Source organism: Trematomus bernacchii, unplaced genomic scaffold (assembly GCF_902827165.1).
Source record: "Trematomus bernacchii unplaced genomic scaffold, fTreBer1.1, whole genome shotgun sequence".
NCBI classification, from domain to species: Eukaryota; Metazoa; Chordata; class Actinopteri; order Perciformes; family Nototheniidae; genus Trematomus; species Trematomus bernacchii.
Window position 1 is genome coordinate 9,479,967 of NW_022987714.1, and position 14,599 is coordinate 9,494,565.

Consider the following 14,599-nt stretch of genomic DNA (forward strand, 5'->3'; position numbering starts at 1 on the left):
CCCCCCCCAGGAAGCTAAGCTGTAAGAGCCAAGTCGTACCTCTCTCTCTCCTTCATATAAGTTCCCAATAACTCGTAAATACTTTCATGGGACCCCATAAGCCAGGCATTACCAGAAGATCTTATACAACAATGTAACCATGTGTATGAACTCGGTGGAAACCTCTGTTTCTCTACTCATTAAGTGTGTTCATGTTCATTGACTTTAATTTAAAAATGTTGTTGAAGTGTTCTCATATAAAATTATACCTTAAAACAACACATTCACATTTTCTGGGGAACAATAGTTAAAGCAATCACTTAAAGCTTACAGGAAACCAATGTTGTTTCATTCTATCAAAACTTCCATCTATTACATATGAAGCTAGATTTTAAAAGTGAATTTTAAATGTTTTAACGCATAGCAATATAAATATAATGTATCCCCTTCACATGTAATTAATGTCACAACATACAGTACTGTATGCTCGCAAATAATACTGGCTATTTATCTCCTCCAAGGTGGTTCTGTTTTGGGTTTGATTTGTTTTTTAGTTTGTATTCAGGATTACGGGAAAACTACTGGCCCGGGTTTCATTAAACTTGGTTAAACACTGTAGCATGAGCCAGGGAAGATCGGCCAGGGAAGAACCCATAACATTTAGGATTAGATCTGACTGCAGGGTGGACACACACATTTCTATTAATTTTCGTTAACACTGCTGTCCCATTTGTCTCTTTTGTTGTATTGGACATGGGCCAGTGTGTTCCTCCTTCCATGCGTCTCCAGATAGAGCTGCTGTGGTTATCAGGTAGGAGGGCTTATGACCTCCCCTCCAACTCAGCCGTATCACCCCGTACCCAGCATGCTTCCCCCGAGGCCCTCCCCCAGCTCCCCACCTTCCCCAGGGGCTCTACGCTCAGCACTGGCTGACTATTGTTGGTGGAAACGGTATCTATGGATGGCAGGCCCTCGAAAACATGTCTGAGTGAGACAGATGGGGAGAGGATGATGAGAGAGGGAGAAAAATAAGAAAAGAAAGAGAAAGAGAAAGATTTAGGATTTAAGTGAAACAGAGGGAAAGAAAAGAGTGCTGAAAATCACAGGAGGGAGAGAGAAAAGAGGGAGGCTCATTCAGGGGAAGATAAAGTTCTCCCTTTTTTCCCTCTTGTTTTTGACGGGCCAGTTGATGTTTTTTTTTTCCCTTCCCTTCTTTTTTTGACAGTCGAGACTGGATCACCCGAGTGAAACCACCTGGTGAGTCGCCCTCCCTTCCCACCCCCTTTTTCTCCCATATATGCACTCAGAGACCATCTCTGTCCCTGGCTGCACGCCAGGTCACCTTGGCAACCCCGCCCCATTAGAATGTGAGAGGTCATATTTTGCCCATTTTTATTATCTCTTTATTTGCTGCTGACGCTGTGCTTTTTAATAATGTCTCTGTGTGTGCAGGTGTGTGTGCGTACATGTGTGTATTTTTCTAAACTCTCCTTGTATCCCTTTTTCGAGGCAAGAGCATTAGCATACCGTGTATTCCCCTTCTCAGCACAGCGCGGGAGAGCAGGGAGAATGTGCAGCTTGCTTTAAGTGGAACTTTAAGAGTCACACAACATGCAGCTGGTCTTTATTACTTCCCCTTTGGTTCATTGAAGCATAATTACATTCTGACTTCATCCCAACCTTAGCATGACCTCTGCTCTCCTGTCAGACACACTGGCAGCCCTGCACACACACGCTCACATATATGCCCGCCGCCGCGGATATCACACATGCACATTTTGCATGCATGCATGCACACGTGCACATAACTGCAGGCACAATCACTCACACACACACATACACATACACACACACACACACAGACACACATAAACCCACAATCCCACCTACAAACAGACAGACACAGACATTTAGCCTCAGTCTGAGCTGAGATCATACTGGACCGATATAATAGTGTAAGTGAGCCCAAACACAAATTGGGCTCCTGCTGGAAAATTCTGCTCCATGCAAGTTCTTGTTTATGTGTGTGTGTGTGTGGGTGTGTGTGTTTGAGGCTTGCTGGGTGGAAATGAACCCCACCGACCCAACTCTCTTTCCCCTTGTTTTTCCTGTCCTCTGCTGTTCTAATTGGACTAGCGGTTGCTAATCAGTCACAAATTATGACTTTTTACTGTCACTTTTCCATCCTCCGCCTCTTCCGTTCTGCTCTCTCTCCGTGTGTCCGCTTTCTTATTTTTTTCACTTTTGGAGTGGTGATGTTATGGGTTTTCCAGTCACTCATTGTTCTTCCTTTATAATTATCAAACAGGGCTTCCCCACATCAAAACAGCTGATCCATGGCCTTAACCTTAACACAACATGAAGGAACGGCCGGTTAAGTGGGTGTTTGGTTCTATTGTACTGCAAAGTAGTTGGACAGTGGACTAAGGGTATATCAGAGTTGTTTATGGGGTGATGCTGGACTGGGTGGGCTTGTTAAACATCATTAGGGCCTCATGACATCACCTGCCTGATGTTTGGGAAACACAAAATGTCCCTGTGATGTGCCGATGCCATGCTACTCAACTCACAGCAAATATTTACCAGCACAAAAGCCGCACCGCTGGCAAGGCCAAGACAATATAGAGCCAAGTAATCTGCTTGATTACTCTTGGTTTATTCCATGACAGCCATTACAAAGATGTTCCTTCCTTCATCATATAGATTGATAAAAAAACAACCATGATCTCGACATCTATAAGGCACTGTGCATACAGTACGACATATGTCATGAGATTAGCGGACTCACTGGCACCAAAAAGGAGCCATGGAGTCATACGTTGACATCATGTGGCATCCCTCTTTGCCAAGTCTTTGTAAAATCATATCACTCAGTGTTATGAGATTATTATCATGCATGACAGAGACTTTGGGTGCACTGCCACTGTTTTGTGTTCCAAAGTATCCATCAGGGTTTCCCTCGATTTAGAAATGAGATCATTTTCATATGGCAACGTGATTCTAACTTTAAACCAGGTTTGGTCCACTGTTTCCCACTCCACCCTTCAACCACACCAGGAATATCACTCACTCGCCCCGTCTGAAAACACTTACTGTGTGCACATGTTGGTGTGATTGCACATTATGGTATAAAAGAGTGACTGTGTGGATGTAAAATAGAGCGCGAGACTATCACACTCTCCAAATAAAACAGTACTCAGATTGTGAGATGGAAAAGCCTCGGTGAGTGATGTCAGACAGATGCAGCTGCATGGTCACTGCTTCAGTCATTGAACAGAGCCAAACACACTTAAAGCCCAAAACCTTTATAGTGGCTCTCCTACCGTCCTCATATTGCTATCACCACAAAAGAAACAGCTGAGCATTGACTAAATATCAATTTTCACATAATTTCGTCACCTAACATATGACTATTTTTGTGTGCTCCATAATGGGATTATGAGAATGAATATTCATAATATTCGCTGCCCGTCTCTTCTACCTGAAGTCTCTGTGAAGATGGTTCTCACTGTGTCAGTGGCCACCACACGCATGTCCAAATTTAGCCACCTGCTACGGTTGGCTGATAATTTTTGATGGTGCGTTGTTCCAGCTGGCGAGTTACTATCAGAGCGAAGCAGGGCTACCTTCAGCTGGTAAATGCATCTGCAACTGTGTGTCTTTCTCCTCCTCTTCGTACTCCTTTTCTTCTTGTTTCCTTTCTTCTTTATTCTATTTAAAGCATGTTACCACAGCCTGGTTCCACTTCTGGGAGAGAAACTGGATGAGTGTAAATTACGAATTTATGCGTCGGTGTCAGGGCCTTACAGAAGCTACATGGGAAGTCCTGCTAGAGCTGATAAAGTACACCTAGCTTCATATAGAGAGCAACAAAAAAGCCATGTGAAAACCACAAAATGTGTGATCGGGCTGCTTTCCACAGAGATTTTTTACTAGTGTCTGTAGAGATGTTTATTGTGATTCTGGGACAAGGTTAACAACGTTTTAATAGTATCAGCTTCTTTGATAAATGTACACATTATTAAATGTTGTAATCTTCATGTCGTAATCGTCACACTCAAGTGTAGAATACATTTAATCACTATTGTTTCAAGTAAATAACGAATTCATGACTTAGTCTGTTTTTCAGTGGCGAGACTGAAATGTTTTTGTGATTCAGAGGAATTTCCAGAGCAAACCCACTTTTGCTCTCTATCACGGGGCACGATGGGCATGGTTTCCACATCAAATGCCACTCGTGACAACCTCAATCCATGGCTGTTTGCGGCATATAAACAAACTGACATGTGTAGCAACAGCTTTACAAACAATACAGACTAATAAACACATATGTAATGTGGCCTGATCCAAGTGGTAAAGGTACTGCCTCTATAAAATGATTTAACTAGAGTTAAATCAACTACATCTCCATAACAATGTTCCCTGCACTTGACAGCCAGTGAACACCCAACTGTGTATTAAATGCACCTGATAATGGTCTGTTACAGAATTTAGCAAAATCCTTCGCTAACTATAAATCAACTCATCAACTTCAATATGGCTGTGACCTCGGGGTATGTGTGGGAGTGAGGCGAAGACGGCTGCTTTGAAGGAGTGACATCATGCTATGTGAGAACATGATCTAAACTATACCTCTCACATATTTCCTCCGCTGCAGTCGTCTCCGCTGCAGTCGTCACCACAGCGAAATTACGTGTTGGCGTATGCTCCCTTGGCTAAGTTCAGCAACATGAGTCTACTGTAAGTCACATGACCCATGATGTTGATCACGCTGACGACATAACATAATATATGCATGTCAACAAATATTGGTTAATCTCGGGTGTGTGCTCGTGATTATTTCTAAATGAATTCAAGCCAAAAAACGTCCACTTGTATTTATTATTTTATTGACTTTTCTTTTTCATCCATTTCATCAAAGTGAAATTGTTTCAAACCTCACTGTAAATCTTAGTGTTTTCACTTAATTTGTGAGAAAGTGTATGAGCCCATGAATGTGAGCCAGCATATGGGTGTGTGTCCTGTGGTCTGCAGGTCCAGGGGCCTTGAAGGGAGCTGCAGTTCAATCCAAATGAATGGGGGCATTATGTAAGTGCTTACAACACCGAAAAATTATGTAAATGGTCCGTTGCTACACAACAATGCTCATCCTGTCAAAACATAAACAACACTGTATACATGGCAAAATGTTCACAATGTTGAATTGAAATCGGCTCCAGGATGGTATACATTATTATACTGTATGTACACACAAATAGGAAGATTGTGTGAGTTCAGAAAAAAAGTCTCCTCTCTGTGGAAATGTGTGGATCACGGTCCGTTTCCATGAACCTCAGTGAAATATATTATTTGGCCGGCACCCACAGACTTCCATGGAACACGTTAAAGGATTCTGTGTTTTGAAAACAATAAATTACTCATGTAGTTCTTGAGTATGTTAAAAAGGACTTGATATAGGATTATTTATAGCTGTTGTACTTAATTCATCCCTAATGCTGAATGTAACATGGGGAGACAGCTGTGAGACATCATTAGACACAGTGTTGTCCCACCTCGTGCACCCTTTATGCGTCACTCACTGTTTGAACTTCCCTGGCTGTTTTTATTTGGTTATGCATCTAAATCATCAGGGGTCAAGTAAACAGCTCTAGTGGAGGTAAACAGCCTGAGGGATAAGCTTTCCTCTGGGGCCTTTAGTGACTCAACTTCACACAGGCACACACACATGCTTACATGTACGAATCTAGGTGCAGATCAAACTTATCGCACTTATCATTGCGGTTTCATCTCTGTGCTTTTCTCAGCACAGAGAGATCCCGCCGGTGGCTGTTGCAGTCGGCCAGATGATGTTTCCAAGTATTCAAGATGAACTCTACTTCTCATCGCACAGACACACACAACCACCTCCTCACCAGCTCAGGGTAAGCAAGAGAGAAAGAGGGGCAGAGAATGAGAGAGACGATCAAAGCCTGTGAGTGGGATGGATTCTCTGAAATGAATAGTGCTGGGGGATATTGCTTTAACCTTTGTCCAAAGCGCTGTGCTCAGGGACCTCCCTGTTTGTTTTAACAGCTCCGAGTTAGCAAGGGTCTCTCTAGCCGCAGAAGGAATCTATGCTAACAAGACTTATTCACTGCATTTTAGCTGGTGTTTCATGGCACGAGAGGTTTTTCATCTACAGACTGTCCTGTCTGCTTTTTCCACTATAGATAACGTAAGATCCAGAAACCGACAAGGCATTTTTTGTGGTCAGCATGATATTTTTGGCATTTAGTAAATATCAGGGGGTTTGATCATTCGCAGAGGCAGATACAGTAGTGTTTTATTTCAAGGGAAGATCAAAAGTCTTCTCATGCTGTGTCTAACCACAACTAAGATTATATTAGGATTTATTTATTTTGGGCCTATCCGCTTCACACTGAGGCCAAGCCATCAACAACTCTCTGACACTCCCTGTTTTGATCAAAATCTCACAAGACTGCAGATGAATCTGGATGGACATAAAAATGCTCATGTCTATTATGCACTTATCACCCTGGGTGCAGCTATTCTCTCCTTTTGGCGCTGAAAGGTCCCTTGGTGCCGTATTGGAGCAGACTGCTGGCTGGATGATGTTAGGGAGTTGTGGCGTGACCCCTCCTTCCCTCTCATCACCGCCTGTGTCATCACCCTCCCCTCCCGTCCTTAAAGGAACCGATAGAGGCATGTTTTCAAGCCGCACACACACACACACACACACACACACACACACACACACACACACACACACACACACACACACACACACACACACACACACACACACACACACACACACACACACACACACACACACACACACACAACACACACACACACACACACACAACACACAACACACACACACACACACACACACACACACACACACACACACACACACACACACACACACACACACACACACACACACACACACACACACACACACACACACACACCACACACACACACACACACACACACACACACACACACACACACACACACACACACACACACACACACACACACACACACACACACTACGGAGCCCGGGGAGAAGAGTGCCTGTTGTCATCTCAGAAGCTACGACACTGAGTTTATGTGTGGTACAAGCATGTTGAGTATTTGGATGTTTTGAATGAGTCATTGAGTGAGAGTTTGCAATATTTCAGCTGTCTTTGACTACTTCAATACCTTGAGCCTTGAAGGATCTTCTGCTTGCATGCTATACTAATCATCATAAAAACATGAAGGTCTTATTAAACATTTCCCCACATGTGAGGCTTCCAGTGAAGTACTGTGGTTAAATCACAAACATTTTTCTAGAAAAATAACCTCCTAGTTTCATGACCTGCAAAGCAGCTGACCAGCTTGGGGTAAAATAATTGAGGTGGGGATTCGTGGAACGGGATGGTGTGCACAATGAGGGGAGTGGGGAGGGTCTGAGGATGCTAGTGAGAGTGGGTGGTTAGAATAACAATCTGTGAGCGCAGCAAAGGCAAACACTCTCTCCTTGTGGCCGATTAAATTGGCTACCCAGACTCACCCTGTCCCACTTGAAATGCTAGGGGACATATTGAAGCCTTTAGTTCTCATTCTGTCTTACTAATAATCAGCCAGTTCCCTGCCCCTCTCATCTGGGCCTCCCTCCATCGCTGCTCACACACAGCTGCACTGCAGCACGCAGGATGGGAAGAGAGCGGCCAGAGGGGAGAGCAGGATAAAAAGAGAGATGCGTAGAGAGATTATGTAGCAGGAAGACTGAATTAAATTTCAGGGTTAAACATTAGGGAGCGATTACCAAGAAAAAATGGATGCTGCACATCTATGGGAAAAAGATAAATGATGACAAGGTGAACTGCCTTCTTGATTTATGAGTAATAACGTTGAATTTGCATTGATACGGAGAGTTTACTGTTCTTGTGGAAAGTCTTTCTCACTTACTCCCTCTTATCTCTGTCCCTCAGAGGATGCTGCTCGTGCCTGTGGTCATGGCTTTGGTGACTTTGGGTTTTGAATGGTAGACAGTTAATTGACTTGCCCCGTGTAAATCTGCCTGGGTGGGAAACGATAAGTGGTCGATGACATGTCCAATTGCGCACATTCATCACACAAACACACTGCTGGATTTACATATCAAACCAATTTCCTTCAGCTTTTCCTCCGACATAACATCTCTATCCGATTATTATTTAACACATGCTTTAACTCAACATATGAAGAACGTTGGACTTTACGGTTTCTTATGGGAAGTTTACCTTCAAACTTGGTCTCAGAGGTTAGAAAGGGTGTATGGCGAGGGGCCTGCGTAATAACTCACCGCGGTCTCACACTCCTCTGAAAACAGCACAACAAGCCCCACATCAAGGGAGCTTTGAGAAGGAAATGAGCAAAGAAATAAAAGCACACAGCAGGAGACCGAGGAGCCACATCTCCAAATTATTAATATTGTTTTTCAAGGTTATCCAAACACTATCAGGGGATTAGGGGAAGGGGGCAGGCAGGGAAAAGGAAGCAGGTAGATTATCTGTCCCCATGCAATTTTTTGGTTCAACTAAACTGTCAACATGTGAGAGAAAGAGAGGGAAAAAAGTCAATAGTGGCCTTGGTTATATAAAGACTGAAAGCTGAATGAAACACTATCTTTATGGCAGGGTTACAGCAAGAACTGGAACTGGTGCTTTGGCTGTAGCTAAAAAAACATCCTCAGCTCTGAGCTTGTCGTTTTCATTCAGACTCTTGTTTTCTTTCAGCTAAAAGCAAGCTCCCCTGCCCAGAGAGCTGGCTCGCACTGGACACACAGTCACACAATGTGTTCCTCGCTCTTCCACTGCCAAGCTCCACTGGCTCGAAAACAGCCAGAACCAGACATATGCCGCCACGGTACTGTACGAATGGTCATAACATCAGCCGACGAAGGGCAGGTCGAGGCTTGAACGCAATGCAAATAATGTAAATCATGTAACGCAGGAGGAGAGGCTAATAAGGTAGTAAATAGCAGACTGGCGTTGTTTCAAAAACAACAGCCCTCTGAAATCGGAGGGATATTAACAATCACCCCAGATTTCCCTCACTGAGGGGATGTTTTTCTCCCCGGTCCGTTGGTAAACACTGCTGTAGTGATGGGATAAGTTGTCACATTAAGCCAGTTGTGTACAACGTGGAGGTCCATCTTGGTTCAATTAAAATCTCGCGTCTGGTTTTGATTAGGGGTCCTGGCAAAACCAAGGTGATTCCTTTCTTAATTAAAACCACCAGAGAGGCTGAGCAGTGCTAAAAACTGGTTAACAAAGAATAATAGCTGAGCGGGGAAGGTATCTTGCTCTCATCCTCCTTCGCTTGCCATTTCCTTAGTTTGGGCCTATATAGTCCCCATGCCAGGCGTACAGACCTAACCTTTTGAGGGTTGCACAGGGTGATGGGGTAGGGGGTAAAAGGTTAAGGAAATCAACCTCTGTTCTTTATCCTTTTTATTCCTTCATTATTTCTCACTCCCTGCTTGCTTTGCTCTCCTTTCCCATCCCTCCTCTCTGTGAGGATTTCTGTAAATCCGGCGTGTCTTGGCAGAAGAAGACCTGTGTTTCCCTTCTGAGGGGCTGAAGGTTTACTCCAGCGCGGGGGCCTGTTTGCTGTGATCTGACGATTAACCATTGCTCCCCCTTCCTTGGCCGCACAGTCACCAGTCACCTCATCCCTCATCTTGAGACCAATGGTATTTATTATTTACAATCGTACTACATCTTATCTTATGACCTTGTTGCGTAAGTTCAAATTCCAGATAGATTGTAACCACAGATGCTGACTAAAAAACAATTAGTGTTGCTCACATTGGATGTGACAGAGCTCTGAAGAGCCTGGGGTGTCTGTCGTGGGGAGAGTCAGAGAGTGACAGCTTAACATTTGCCTCTCTTCTGTCATCTATGTCACAGAATGCTCCAGTAGCCCCAAGGGTGCCAACTCATCCTGCGGCTCGGCCTGTGTAAAGCTTCTGGCAATGCCACGGTCACCAGGAGGGCAGGGATGCATAAAGTGAGAGAGAACATTTTGGATTGGAAAGACACACTCATGCTCAGCTCATGACGCTGGGCGTTTCTGAAAATGTGGTCTGATCTAATGAGGGATTAATCTTGTGATGCAGAGATTACCTCCTTCCCTCTTTTCATCTGTTTTGTTCTCTTATCTGTGATTGTGTCTCATTCCTTCATCTCTGTCATCAGGTCCTCTATGAGGAAGCATATCTGTGTGTCCCCCTCCTCCCTCTTCCTCAAAGGAGAGGAAGCCTCCAAGAGACAGGCCAGTGAAATAAAACGATGACATATACACAGACAGGCTCCATCTGATAAAGAATACTTCCTGAAGAGGTTCCTTAAGTTTTGTGTAAAACATGGAAGTGGAAACATCTATCTTAAAAAGAAAACACAGAGTAGTTTAAATAGCTACCAGTGACATAACGTAAGGATTTCAAATGAAACTAGAGAATGCAATTCCTGAATAAATTGCTAGTGGGAATGCTTTATGCTGAAAAGCTGAAGCTGAATTGCTATGCTGAAATGTAATGTGTAAGAAGAAAGTGAAGAATTTAGATTGAAATGATACATGAACACTGGGGGCTTGAATGTGTGATGAGAGAAGAAAAGAAAGTAAAAAGGCTTGGAAAAGCAGCAGAATATTTGAACTGCAAACTTTTGAACTAACTTGATGGCGAATGATCTGTCGCCATGGCAACGGCATTTGATGACATCCCATAATACGCTTAGATGCGTTGATGGCTGCATCGTTACCAAACCTGTGAAGTGTTGGGCCGTTTGGAGCATTTTCACTAAAGTTATGAGAAAACCGTGTTTCGTGGCGAGCATTGTGTTGCCATGGCAACGGCATTTGAAGAAACCCCATAATTGACGTAGAGCTGTTGAGGGCTGGACCGGTGATATACAAGCGAAGTTTGGGGGACGATCGGACCGTGTCCATTGGACTTACAGTGACATCGTGCTTCATGGCGAGTGGTCTGTCGCCATGGCAACGGCATTTGATGACACCCCATAATACGGTTAGATGCGTTGATGGCTGCATCGTTACCAAACCTGTGAAGTTTTGGGCCGTTTGGAGCATTTTCACTGAAGTTATGAGAAAACCGTGTTTCATGGCGAGCATTGTATTGCCATGGCAACGGCATTTGAAGAAACCCCATAATTGACGTAGAGCTGTTGAGGGCTGGACCAGTGATATACAAGCGAAGTTTGGGGGATGATCGGACCGTGTCCATTGGACTTACAGCGACATTGTGCTTCATGGCGATTGGTCTGTCGCCATGGTAACGACATTTGATGACACCCCATAATACGCTTAGATGCGTTGATGGCTGCATCGTTACCAAACCTGTCAATGTGACATCAACGTGTTCCATGACACAGGTGTTTATATTTGAGCTAATGACGACAGCTGTGTGTCACGAATAATGTATAAAATAGGTGGAACATGTTGAAGTCAGTGTGAAGTCTCCATCAGACAGAAAAGAATAGGCTCAGACAGTCTGTTAAACACCAGTGACCACGTCGTTAGCTCAAACACGAACACCTGTGTGTTATGACATCATCGTGTTCCATGACACAGGTGTTTATATTTGACCTAACGAGGTGTGCAGAGATCAAAGGTTTCCATTGTTCTGAATGAGAGATAAACCTCTTACATGTGAACGTTTTGTCGAAGAACCGTAACAGATATCTGTGAAATTTCAAAACGTGAAGCATGTCAAGGAAGATGAGTATCTGAAGTGTAATATTTGTGTACTTTCGGGTTAATAATGTGGCCTTTTTGGCAGTTTAACTAAGGTGTGCGGCTGCTACCGTGAGGAAATATCAGCCTGAAATTACAATGGGCTTTAATGGAGTCATGTTGAACGTTTTTGTCACTTCATGCCCTCAAGAGGCATTTTGTTTAATTATTTTGCTTAATTATTTGTCATTTTTCAAGCTACGAGATGTTTTCCTACGTTTGTCATGAAAAATTATGTCTCAGGAATGTAGGGTTTGGGAATTATGGCAGTTTAAAAAAAAATATATGAAGGCAAATTTCAAACTGTCCTCCACTCTAACTCTGACATCACGCACTCTGCCTTAACGAGCTGCGCAATGTTAAAGTTAAAATGTTAAAAATGTGATGAATTATGGGCTATATCTCTGGAATTATGAAAGTTATGAATGAAAAAAGTAATAGCCATCGATTCCCGACCGAGCTGAACGTTTTGATGTTTGAACGGAGTTTCTGCGATGTTCAATGCGGGAGGAGAAGAGGTGCAAAATTCCGGCGGAATAATAAAGAATTTCGTGCATAGAAGAACAGATAGTTGGAATGCTGTTAACAGCATTCCCACTAAAATATTAAAAAGCCTTGAGATGTGAATAGTATGATTGAGTCATAATGCTCTCATTAACCAACCAATTAATATAAAAGCAGTGATTTTGGTTAAAACCAATTTATCTTTTAGATTAATAAACAGTGTTGCTACAAACGCGGCATGACAAGATTACGGTTCTCGTGTAAGATAGCAATTTAGCCGTAACAACCAGATTAAGCTGTTTTTAAAAATTATTTCTGCTCTGTTGTTGTCAAAAGTCACATTGTTTGGTTTCAACTAACAAGTATGACTGTAAATCCGTCCTAAATCCCTTTCTGACACACATTATCCAAAACTCTCCTCCTGTTACACACAAAAGGGGATCTGTCAGAAACACAAACATACTTGCCTGTAATAAACTTCTAAATAATTAGATAAAGGCCAATGGAGGTTGTTTTTGCATTAAATGACATATGCCCGCTGACGTTTTACTTCAACTCGGGTGTCATAAAGCTTTCTGCCTGCTGCCAAAACCATGCAGCAATTTCAAACCATTAGATGCTTGTCCTAAGTACGCCATAAATATAATGTTCTCTCGCTCTGTCAGTCAATAAAATAATGTTTATTTCACAGAATGCGTGATAAGTGGCTTCCCTTTTGTGGAAAGGCTGGTTCAATTTATTTCCTATAACCTTTTGTTAAAGGACCGCAAACCAAGATGCTTCCAGCTGAGAGGACACAATGCTAACTGCTGAGCAACTGTGCTCTCTTTAATCCACCAGTGGAGTTGCATGGTTTTGTGTCTGTGAGCAAATATATAAATACTTTTCTCTGGAAACGTTTGCTTTTTTATCACTTATTTGTTTAATTAAGACTAACATGGATTTTTGGATGACCTTTTATTAAAAGAAGCAAAACGTACTTTAAGAGTTATATACAGAATAATCAGTCATACAAAAAGTAAATATGGAATGAAGAATAATCAGTGAGGTAAAGATAAAAATATTCTACCAGTTGGTAATAAAAACACTTAGATATCTACAACATGATTAAATATTCAAGATTATAAGATATAAATCACATTTTCCATATCATTAACAATAATAGATATCCAGAAGACAGTACTTTTAACCCCCTGATGAAAATACATAGCTCTGTAAAAAGTTGTGAAGGCACTATTTGTGACACCAATATACTCCATGAAAACACTTTAAACGTGGATCTGGTTTTTAAAAACCACAGCTGTCTAGTCAGGGACTGGAGCCAAAAAAAGAAAAAGGGAGAAAGCCTGGGTGAAGAAAAGCAGTAAATGTGCTTTTTTAAGCCACATCATCTCCTTACAGTAACTCTCAAAACAATAACAAGAAGTAATGTTGGGAGCCAAACATTTTGTGAAGAGTCTTGTTGACTTTAAATAACCTATGGTACTCCTTATTCAGAATCAAGTCAGCTTTTGGACGAGGCGATGTTTTTCACACGGTAACTTTTTAAGATGGGGCTGGTTGACATCATTGCTTACAATTGCAAAAAAGGGGGAAAACCTCATAAATCACCACAACAAAGAAATAAACTACAGTATGTGGTAGTGTTATGGCCAGACCCTGACTTTGCCTTCTAGGTTTTTAAATCTTTGTTTTAATGTGTGTTTACATGTTTATTCATAGTGCTGTCTTCACAACTAGAATGCTAATGTCAGCTCTTTTAAAACAGTGATTGGCTACCCAGTAATTGTACAGTTTTTTAGAGACAGGCTTAGAGATTTTGTTTACGCAAATATTAAATACTTCTTGCATTGCATTGAATATGCACTCTTTCACCGGTGTCAAGCGCAATCTTCAAGCATAACCATTTCCTAATCCAAATCCCTGTTTGGATAAACGCATTACAATATGTTTTATTTCTCTAATATCAAAGGCCTTGGCAGAGGTTTATGAAATCAAGTTCCCTTTAAGTCCCACCCATAAGTATTCATGTTTGTGACTCTGGATAGGTGTGAAAGCAGCATCAATTCCAATATTTGAGTAATTCTACCAATTAACCAATTGTACAAATCCTGATTGCGTCTTCTACCAGGCTCACTGCCTGTTTACTCACAACAACATGCAGGCCTGACCAGTTTATGTGACTTCCAAGGCGGCACGGAGCATTATGCTGCGGGAAGCCCAGAGGAAATGAATTATCAGGGCAAATAGTTTAGTAAAAGTATGCAAAAGGTATTTAGGAACTTCCTTTATTTCCTGTCGGTAGACAAGTGGCAGCTGT